The sequence below is a fragment of the Rhopalosiphum maidis genome, chromosome 2 (assembly GCF_003676215.2).
Source record: "Rhopalosiphum maidis isolate BTI-1 chromosome 2, ASM367621v3, whole genome shotgun sequence".
Classification (NCBI taxonomy): Eukaryota; Metazoa; Arthropoda; class Insecta; order Hemiptera; family Aphididae; genus Rhopalosiphum; species Rhopalosiphum maidis.
The window spans coordinates 49,216,934-49,229,244 of NC_040878.1; the positions used below are offsets into that span (position 1 = coordinate 49,216,934).

The following is a 12,311-nucleotide window of genomic DNA, read 5'->3' on the forward strand; positions in this document are numbered from 1 at the left end:
ACTAAGCCGCCAGAATCATCGATTCGTGGACGGATAACGTGCGTAGTTGACCTAATGACTTAAGTAGTTTACCAACTGCAACCTGTCGCAGTCGTCCTGTTCGATGACTTCGGGTGATGGCAAACGTTTTCGGTGCCGTAGTGTACGATTTGTTCACAAACCTAACACTGCGGAACAACACGTTTGACGCACACTTCGCTCGACGGAAATCTGTGATCGGTTGTGCGGGACACGTGGTCAGACGTTTGTAAGGATAGCCGACCGATAGTCGTTTCATCGATAACATTGGTCGATAATTTTTTATATTTTGCAAGTCTGTGTTTATTATAACGATATAAAAATATGACTGAACACATCCAGTGATATATGCCGTCGTATATTATTGGTACGATAGACGATCACCAGGTACCTTATTACTACCCTACATAATATAATAATAACTAATGATACGCTTGGGTATCAAACAAAGGCGGACTCTCGAGTGGTGAGTGGACGAACGCTATTAAAGCGTCAAGAACTCGATGTCTAATCAAGGAACAGGAGGTAGGAGTGTCGGCAATCCCCATTGCAGGAATCTAGCCTGCAACGAGAATAATATAATTGAAACCTTGCCCCACATCCGAGGATCTTGTCCCAAGACTGAACTTCTTCGCAACAATGCCCATCACAAAGCCCTTTGAAGTATACAAAGAAGTGTGCTGTGTAGCACTCGATGAAGGAGCAACTCAAAACAGAAGGGCTGATATTTTAGTAGTAGACAGAAGGAACGGACGAGGCCTCATCTCAGACCCCGCGTTCCGTTGGGAAACCAACGACGAACAACAAGACGTCAGTCAATGTGCACGAAGAAAAGAGAAATATATATTATTCAGTAAATAACATTTACATTAGTCCTCATTTAGTATTTACATTTAAAACATATTTAATAAACATCAGAAGTGGATTCACCGGTTTTTTTTTAATGTTATATATTTTAAAATATAATGAAAGGTGATTGATTAAATAAAATTATTTATTTATTTTTTATTGATACCACTCCATCTTTTTCTGTCTCGAATGTATTTAGAAACTTGTCGGTGGGATTATATTCTTTAACACACCATTTTTTGATGGTCAATTGTTTTGCGTCTGCATCTAAAAAAACCATTATTGCATTCAATTATCTCGAAAAGTGTTATATCAAGTTAAGTTTATCATTATATTTTTGATATTTAGCTAATTTTTAGTTATTATTTATAATATGAAATATTATGTAATAAAAGCAATGCTCCTCATAAAAACAGTAAAATATTTTTATAGAAATTTGAATTTTGATAAAACTATGTGAGTATTCAAACAAAAACACAAAGATTTTAGTGTTTGTTGGAATTCAAAAAATAATAAATATTAAAAATAACTTCATTTTATAACTTGAAACTTTTTTCCGTTATGTATATTACTATTTGTTATACCTACACAATGTATATATCTAGTTATTTTCACTTGAGAAATATAAAAGATTTATTTTATGGTTGGTTATTTAACATAATAATATTATCTATTATATTTATTTATTTGTAATACTTGGATATGTAGATACCAATGTAAACGTATATTCGAGTACCTACTTTGTTCTCAAATTCATAGAGATATGTATTTTATTTCTTTATAGTTTTAAATTAATTTTATTATGCAAAAGTTAAAATCAATGAAAAGTAATATTATATCATTATTTTTTATTTAACTAGGTAAATTTAATACCGACGTACTCTCATAGTTTTTTGAACAAAAACTCTTGATGTATTTGTAGTAATCACTTTGATCATCACCTAAAATTAAGAATTTTACAACATTTTGATAAATAAGTATTATGAATAGTGAAACTATAGGTATTACTGACAATTCTATTATTTTATTTTTTGTATTATTTATTAATTTATTACTACCTAATAGAATTATGCATTATAAAATAAACGTTTATTTGTTATTAATAGAGTAAATGAATATAGTACCTATATATATATATTCGTTTGTGTGTATTTTTTTTATTATTATTATATTTTTTTAATATAATCAATATGTTTTTTTTAATTTATTTTATTTATGATCAGTAAACCTCAATCTCAAAATTAAAAAAATTTCACTCGAATTATATTAAAATATATATCATGATCCATCAACAGATATTAAAATAAAACTTTCCTAATAAAAAATTCTATTAGTAATAAATTATTCATAGAACTTAAAAGTTAAAATCGTACACATATAAGATATAGCATGATATTCTATAAAGAGTAAAAAATTAAATTATACTTTATATTTTACTTTGTTATTATTACCTGCTGTGGTAAATGTTTCATGCTCTAATAAAGTAAATACAAATAACTTTTATTATCTTTGTTGCTATGCCTAAACTATTTAGTTCTTAGGATTCGAAGTACAATCTTATCAAACTAAAGTATACTATGCATTAGAAAATTTGTAATAATTTTCTTACTGTGTTCTAATACTTTAATTATATTGGAGTATGGATTTTCTAATAAAAACATAATAATTAGTATTAGTCATATAATAGTCTACTACAATCTATTATTTATATTTTTCATTTTTAATTCATAAAAATTAAATTAAATTTCCAATTTTTAACATCTGATAATATGTTAAACATTTATATTATTTTGTTTATTAACGTATACAAAGCAAAAATTCCTGTCTTTACATATCATTCAACATAAACTGTATTCAATTTTTCAAACCACCGACAATGCATGGATACTTGAAACATTTATACAGAATTGTATGAAGTAAAAATGTATGTGTCGCTAATATTTTAGGTTGAAATTTAGACTCAATGATACAGCATCATCTACTAAAAATTATTCAGACTCTCAGTCTGTCTATATGGCAATGGATATTTTATGATTGTATGTGTTTTTTTATTTCCATAGCTATTAAAATCATTTATTTTAGTTTTAATATTTACAGTAGGATGGAATACTTCATTCCTAGAATATTGCATTTCTGGTGAATAAATGAATAAATTACAAAGTCTCGATAACTAATTAATAACAATTTATTACGCTGATAAATAATGATACAAAAATAAAAATGTTTAAAACTATAAAAGACAAAAGTATAAATCTACAGACGAGAAAATAATTGATTCAGTGTGTGACGTGACCTACTCTAGAAGATAACTCGGTATGTGATACGACGAGTTCTAGAAGCTGACAAATTATTGAGGGCGAAGCTTTTCGATCTTTTATACCTTCTTGACCTCTTGGGATATACTCGAAGGTTCTTGACGCAGAGGCGTACATTTGTACATTTTCCAGTGAGTACGATCGGAAATGTTCTCGACATTGGGAAAGTCGCGAATAATCGTAAACATTTGACAGCCCAATATTTATTATATAATTATTATAATTATATAATATATTCATAGAATATTATATCAATATATGTAAATAAAATTGTTTTAACATATTTCTGAAAATAATTGTAAAAGAATAAAATGATGTCAATGCATATAATTAAATTCGTATTAATATAATATTATATAAGTAATAAGTATTAAGACTACGAATAATGTGAAAACAAAAACATTGAATAATCCACATGCCTATAAATAGCTCGATAAGAATTGAAATATTTTGAAAATTTTATAGTAGTTAGAAAATAATAATATGAACATTTAGTTTCAAATGTATACCAAAAGTCATTATTTTGTGAGTTCTTAATAGAAACAAAACTGATTTATGTAAAAATTCCAGTTTTTCTTTATTTTATTTTTCTTAATTTTAAAATTATATAATAACTGACGTTGGATTTCACAAAGTAACAACTAGATCCACTATTCTAGCAGAAACAACCGTTATTTTTCTAAATCGAATTATTTTTACAGTCACATACATTAATAAGTTTTTTATGTTTTGTTACATAAATAGTTTACCTTCAAAATATGATGAAAGTATTGAATCTGTTGAACAATCGATTTAATTATTATTAAATTCTAAAACTGTCAATGATACCAAATTGAAACCTTTATTGTTAAGCATCATTGATAGGAAAGATCGCTTTAATTTTGTGTGAAATGCGTTCAATATTTTCTATTAATATAATTTACTGAAAATACTAAAAATAGCTTTTCCATCATTACCAGTAAAGTTGAAAAATATTTTTCAATATAAAATAAATTAAACAAATTGTATATTTTACCTGGACACGCTAGAAAAATTAAACAGTTGAAAATCAAATTAATATTCTTATAATTACATAGTAATGTATTCTATAATTAACTTATCTATATATTAATCTATACTATATTCATAGTATCAATAAACTATCATAAAGTTTCATAATAACTGTTATAAATTATATTTTGAAAAAATACGAGTAATTTAATAAGGATCTTAAAAACGTAGAAATTATATTAAAAATACATTATAGTTTAAAATACTTTAATAATATCTTTAATTTTTGTATTTTTACTTTTACTCTCTGGATCTGTAAGCAATAATAATTGAATTTTAAATACAACATTCCGAATTGTGACAAATATTAATAGTAGGTATATTATAATAGGTATTATGTACAACACACTTCATAGAATATTCTATCAGAATATTTCACATTTCTAATATATGAATTTATATATTTCCTTTTACTTACGGAAATCAGAACAATATTGGGATGGAGATTTTGGAGGATCTGTAATAAATGAAGTATAATAAGTTCTTATTTTGGTAGACAACCTTATTTTTTATGTGTTAAGTGTTATAAAAAAACTCATATAAGTGTAATGCAATTGCTGAGTTGAATTCAATTAGTTCATTATATAAATAATTATAAAAACGATTACATTTTAGAATTACTCGTATAAAAATGTTCTTACCATCCTTATCCAATTGTTATGCTTTGGTATGCTTGAAAAAATTTATTACATCAGCTTGAAAGTTTAATATTTTATTATTATTTTTATTGTAAACATAAATAACGTTTAAATGAATTTTATTAAATGATATAGTATTTCTTAGTTGAACAAATATCATTTATCTACTATTATAAAATATTTATCAAAACTGACTTATTGGCCCAATTTAAAATTCGAATTATAACAATTAAAAATTATTGGATTAAAAGAAAAACTTTGATGAATATTTTTTAAGAAACTCTTTGAAAATTGCTTTATAACAAAATTTGAAAGAACAAACAGATAAAACTATACTGTCCGCAATAACCAAAATCTAATGTAAAAAAATACTATCTGTCAAAAAGAAATACAACAGAAAATAGACAATTATTCACTGATTAATGTAATTTTTTAAATTTTTTTTCCTTATTTTCCCTATTGTTTTAACTATATTAAAATACTATCTTTTAAAATAAAAATTAAATACGTTTTTACTTTTATTGGTATTATAAATAAGTAGTTTCTAGCCACGGCTATCTACAACTACGAATATTTACAATTGTAAATTTATAACTATTTGAACATTATAATAAAAATGATAGTAGCTATATTTGCTTATATTGTATTTGACGTTTTAAACAATCAGTAGTACCTTGAACTGATTAATTTTGAAGTTTTGAGGTATAAACATACTCTTAGGTCGTTGCTTGGAATACTTATAATATACGGTTTTGAGGAAGGTATTGTGTGAAATATTTAAATAAACCTAATTTTTCTATAAAGTTTTACGCCAGAGTGGAGAAGAGGAATGGTGTTGATTTTTGGTTTGGTGACCTTGGTGCTTTCTTTAATTGGTCATATCCCACCGGGTGTATGTTAGAAAAATAAGTATTGCGTGAGAATTCATGGCAATTTAATACAACTAATTAAACTTCTTTGTTGAATACATTTAATATTTTTTTTATTTGCTGGTTTCCTTAAATGTTGTGCCAAGCGATATTTTTATGCCGAAAAAGTAGACTCATTAGGGGCATGTATACTGTATATATATATATTTAATTATAATATAACAACAGTGCTCGATTTGGAGGGAGGGCGGAGTACCCCAACTAATTTTTGAGAAATTTTAGCGTACCCCTACTTTTATTTTTAAGGGGAACGCAGAGGACACTGCATCATTTTGAATTTTTATCAAAACGCACGTGATAACATCATAATAATTTTTCCTACCATAGATTTAATAATTATTAAGATATTTATTATTATTATTTAACTAATTATCTTAAATCATTACTACAAATTGTGCCACAAAATATTTGTTCCATATTATATTTGTTCTAACTACTATTACATCCTAGAAAATACATCTTATGATAAATTATGGAACTATTGAAATAAATAGTTGAAATGAATTGTTTTTTATTTAGTTAGTTTTGAGTTTGTTATTATATTAATTATAACTAAAATATACAATATAATATTTAAAGTAATTTTTTTTTAGTTTGATTATTTACAAATATTCTTTATATGATTTAAAGCGGGGTATATGGGGTGTGGGAGCGTAGCCCCCACGGCTTAGTAACGCTTAACAAGTGATGGGGAAGCTTTTTTTTTAAAAGTCAACAGAGTCCCCCTATTTTAATTTTGCCAAGTCGAGCACTGGGCGTGTTGGCTATAAATTATTGTAATTTAATGTGGTTCGGATTAATGGCCTTACTGCCAGAGTTACGTATGCGTAACATTTAAATCATTTGTTAATACAATTTACTTATCTAAATTTCCTTATGTTCTCTATACTTTTAATTATATTAAAATACTATCATACTTTTTTTCCAACGTAAACAAGAAAAAAACTAAAAAAAATTATCTTGTCACTTGTAATTGTTAGAACCATTGTAAAAACAAATATATATTAAGACATGTATATGTATATATTACAGACTGATATTTAAAAAAGTATATATTTGCATTATTACACGTAGTTTAAATAAAATATCTTTTATACTGGTAACCATTTTAAATCCGCAATAACTATTATTTATTTATAGATATAACTTTCGATTATAAATACTATTTAAAATCACATTTTCACATTTTCCTAAATCATTATATTTTTAATAATTATATGTAGACTAGCAGACTAAATAAATAAGAACACATATAGGTATGTTATTAGCATGAATCGGCATTATTGGTCAATATGAAAAAGCTAAATTATTTAAATATTTAATTGTTAACACGGTTTAACCTAAAATTCACGATAAAAAATTTAAAAACATACTTTTGTAATTTTTGATTCGTCCAAATATTTTTTTCACGCTATTTATAAACTTATTAGGATTGTCTGTAAAAATGTATATTTAAATTTCAGTCAACTACACTCATAAAATAAGTAGGTACCATTTAAATCATGAAATAAAAATATTTCTTTAAAAATATTATTAATTGTTATAGATATTGATAAATAGTGACTCTATCTCATGTGTCACGGTTCGTATACTTTTTAATATAAACTCTACGCTTTATTTGTTTAAAGTCTATATAAAAATATCATAATATATTACTGTAACATGTGAACACATTGGTATGTTCACGTTAATTTACATTTTACGAATAATAGTCTGGAATTGAACTGGCAGATGGTAGATAGTTATCTAGTCAGTCTATATTAAGATGAATATAGGTAACTGCGCTGGTGAATGCTGATTCCGATGTATGGGTATGCTCATTTATCATAGTATATTATAGGTCTATTTATTTTATAATAAATACTACACAAATTTGTATTAATTTATAAATAATATAAATTCATCTTTCTTTTTCAACGAACTTTTCTGTTACTTTATCGTAAAATTCAGGACTCATTTTTAAATCTTCTAACACTTTTTTTTCAAACGATAATATTCCGAGAGAAGTCAAGATAGACTTCTTGACCTTGGGTAGACCTTAGACCTACAATAAGTTTTATTCTTTTGAAAGCTGAAAATGTTCTTTTCGCTGATGTTGTATTTGAAATAGTTACAATTAATTTATTACTAACTGGTTTATATAACTTCTTTCAGTCCTAAGTATAGTTTATTTATGTATTTGATTATTACGAAAATTGGTGTAACGTGGTTGGAGAATGACCAGTTAAATATAAGATATCAAGGGAGAGTCGTGGGACCCTATAGATATGATTACCGTAGTCAGGGGTAGATATCGGAATCTTAAATGCAATGTAAATAACTAGGACTCAGTTGTAGTTATTATTATTCTTTATTATATATTAAAGACTTATAAATAACGATACTCAAAATAATTATGTTCTATACTATATTATCTTATCGTAGTCATACGGAATCCTGTAGTCGTATGTACCCGAGTTCGTATGTATACATATAAATGTCATGTAGCATACTTATATTTATAATTATTACATTGGTTTATCCTTAATTTCTGCTGAACTGTACAAAACATGCGGTAATTCATTTTTTAACCGGCAAATATCAAAGAAACTTTCGCACTGCTTCTTTAAACATTTAATTTCTTTAACAGGAAAATAATACTTTATTATATTTTGGTACAACTCAAAATTATTAGTAATGAAAAAATTGCCAACTTTCCTTTTGATTCAAACCTACTCTAAATAAGATTCAAAATACTATCTAATGTTTCACGAAACAGACGTCTATAATTTAAGTTATCAATGTTATCATCAATTTTTCGATCTTCACTTATTCGTTAGGGAGCTCACCCAATCCATTAAGTAGGCAGACATAAAACATACACTTGCTATTTTTCTACATTCCACAACATATAAGACTCCCATAACTCTTAAATCCTAACAATTCAGTTTCATGGACGACCATTGTATTTATATTACTGTTATTACTTATATTAGGTACCTAAAAATAGTTATTCCAGTAAAATTTTAAATAAAAATATTAGGTCTTTGGAAGACAGTGTAACATTATTGAATAATAAATCTCTTATAAAATATCACATTTGCTATTCGAACACAGAATGTAAACATTCTTTATAAATAAAAATAAAAAATTTTTAATTTAACTATGACATAATTTTAGTTTATAGATTACCATTACTTAGCAACTTACCATATTGCATCACATTACAATAGTTTTTATATCCATCATCTATAAAAACGATGCATTACAAGTAAATTAATATTTAAGTTGAACGCTAATTAGATTAATGCGTAAATTCATTTTTTATTTGTAAATTAGATTAATTACAATCATTATAAAATAGTTAAACCTATTTTATCTGAATAACATAGAAGCAAGATTTACAAAAATTGAATATACATAACATGCGATTTTAACAAATAGGTTATCCAGAAGTTGCAGTCAGTATCATATACTTACAGATTCGGTCAAACGGGGCGGGGGGGGGGGGTTAAGATGAGGATAGATCCCCCATGACTTTTTTTCTTTAATATTTATAACAATTACATTTGTATATATATATATATATATTGTACTACCAATAATGTTTATGTATTAAATTTTGTTTTATTTTTTACTCAATACAACGCCTATTGTATATTATTATTATCTAGATTCTAGACTTATTCTAGGAACAAAGGGTGTTATTATTATTATTATTATTAATATTTGATTGCTTATACAAAGTATACAGCAATTACCCCAATCAGTGATCGTGAACATTCAGTGACACAAACTTCTCACTTGTTATAAAAAAAGTACCTCAATTTAAAAAATTAAAAATCAAAAGGTGGACAAGTGGGTATCGCTCTGCTGTATAGTAGAGATGAGAAGTAGGTCACTATAATGGATGTGTTAAATTTGAATTCAATGACAGATATCATTGTATATGAAAAACGATTCTGAACGGAGATGATTTGGCAGTATATGATAATTAGTAGGTTATATTATATTATTACTTATATTTAAATTGTATATATCGTAATTTTACGCGATTTCGTAAAAAATTTAATTTCATATACTCATACAATTATTTCTATATTGACGCTAGATTTTTTTTTACAGTTATTTGAAGGAAAACTTATGAAGAACGTTAGTTTAGTTGGTAATTTAATACAAGGTTTATTGTAAGACGTAAGTTATACTTATCGTAGTAAAAAAAAATCAAAAATCATTAGTCCACAATTTTTGTTGATAAACATATAAAGTTCAAACATTTACGAAATATGTTAAAATCGCGAAAATTTGCAAGGAATTTTGAAGTTGAAAACTTATAAAATGTTTATAATTTCTATCTAAGGTTAAAAAAAACCATCAGGTCCTTCATAATTTTTCCTTCAAGTAACTATGAAAAAAAATTCTAGCATCAATATAGAAATAATTTTATGAGCGTATGAAATTTAATTTTTTACGAAATCGCGTAAAATTACAATATACATATAACCATATGTCCTAGACTGATAAAATATTATCTCCGTTCAGAATTGTTTTTTGTTTACGATGTATTACAATTTAAATATAGGTAATAATATAATAATCCAACTAATTATCATTGACTGTCAAATCATCTCCGTTCAGAATCATTTTTCGTATACAATGATACATGTCATTGCATTATAATTTAACACATCCTTTATAGTGACCTACTCTTTATTTCTACTATACAGCAGAGCGATACCAACTTACCCACCTTTTTTTTAATTTTATTATTATTAATTGCTTCTATATTGGTGTTAACAACTACTGATTTGAATGATTATTCGTTTTTATGAAACATTATGATGTTTTTTTATATTGCAGACAAAAATAAAGTTAATATACTTATATGTTTATATAATATGCACATACATTTACCCTAAAATTCGATAGAGGGGGCTGAAGCCCACCCAAGCCCCCTTCTAATTATGCTTGTGAATCAGCCACATCCCCCCATGACAAAATCATTTGACTGCCACTGTATTATACTTATACTACCTAAGTACTTACTACCAAGCCCGGATCCCTCTAAAGCAACTGCAAGTTAAATACAGGTATTATATTATGTATTATATTTAAAAACAAAAAAATGTATATTGAAAAAAAAATGTTTTATGCAGACTACTTTCAAATAAATATTAATCTTCAAATAATATTAAAGTAACTGTTAGTTTTAAACGTTATTAATATAATATTGACGATATAAAATATATTGAAAATTATTGTTTAAATAAATAATTTATGTTAAAAAGTGTTTTTATGAGAAATAATTTCCAAAATATTTGTGAAGATTTGAGTGAAATAGGATAAAGTTTATGATGTTAACTTCGTGGACATGAATAAAGATAGTTCATAATAAGATGTTTGATATGGTTAAATTTTGGTTTTTTTTTTTTTAATTGTAAATTCAATTTTATTCCACAATTTACATTGACTCTATTATATAAGAATTCTAAAGGTATGCAAACAAAGTAATATTTATTTTATTTATCATGGTTAAATTATATAAATTAATTTTAAAATGAAAAGTTTAATATTTTAACGTCCCTTACCATAGCAATCTAAACAAAATAACAAACTCTTAATTAAATTAATATAATATAATAAGCATTAATGATATACAAATAAAGATTTAAATGTTTTAAAAAGATATATCACTGAATGGATATAAGTATTTAATTGAAGTAACGTACATTATTATTATAATTTATTGTTCTTCAAAATATCTGTCTTTTTATGAGATCAAAATAACGAACGTTTTACATAACACAAACTTTTTATTAAGTTCTTCACAGTAAATTTAAAGACTTATAACTTCTTTATTTATTTATATACTTTTAGCTATTTTAATAACTGTATAGGATACTGTATAGGATTTACTGTATGTAAAGGATCAAATACATTAAATCACGTGTATTATATACATCTTTATGATAGACATAATGTCTAATATTTTAGTATAGTTACATACATATTGTTAAGTACGCATAAGTGAATTTAGTACTTCACACTGATTTGTACTTTTTTATTATATCTTTTGTACTTTAATAAACATATTATTCAGTGTTTATTGTTAATAATATTGACATTTACAAGACGTATTTATACAAATATTATAACTGTTAAAGGTACAATAAACAATTATTCTTATACTACCCTAACGTCCAATTTTTTTACATTAATATAATACAATTTTCAATTATAAAATGTATGTAAATTTATAAATTAATATACCAATATTGTCTTAGAATATTATTAGCAAAGTATAAATAAGTCAATTTTACCGTTGAAAATTAATATATATAAATTATTTTTAACCTCTATAATTTAATATTTATTTTCTATATACTTACTACTAAATCCTGATAAAATAATTTTTTTAATTTAATTAAGTATACATTATATTATATTATGTTCATAATAGCCATTACGATTGATTATTGATTATTTTGTTACAAAACAAAATACCATCGTATTTTATAAAAAGAGTATAAGAC

At 25.2% G+C, this 12,311-nt stretch overlaps 1 pseudogene; it reads left to right on the plus strand.

Moving 5' to 3' along the window:
- The first annotated feature begins 657 nt into the window (after window positions 1-657).
- The window catches only part of LOC113552499, a 30,124-nt pseudogene continuing 18,470 nt past the window's right edge, over window positions 658-12,311 (plus strand).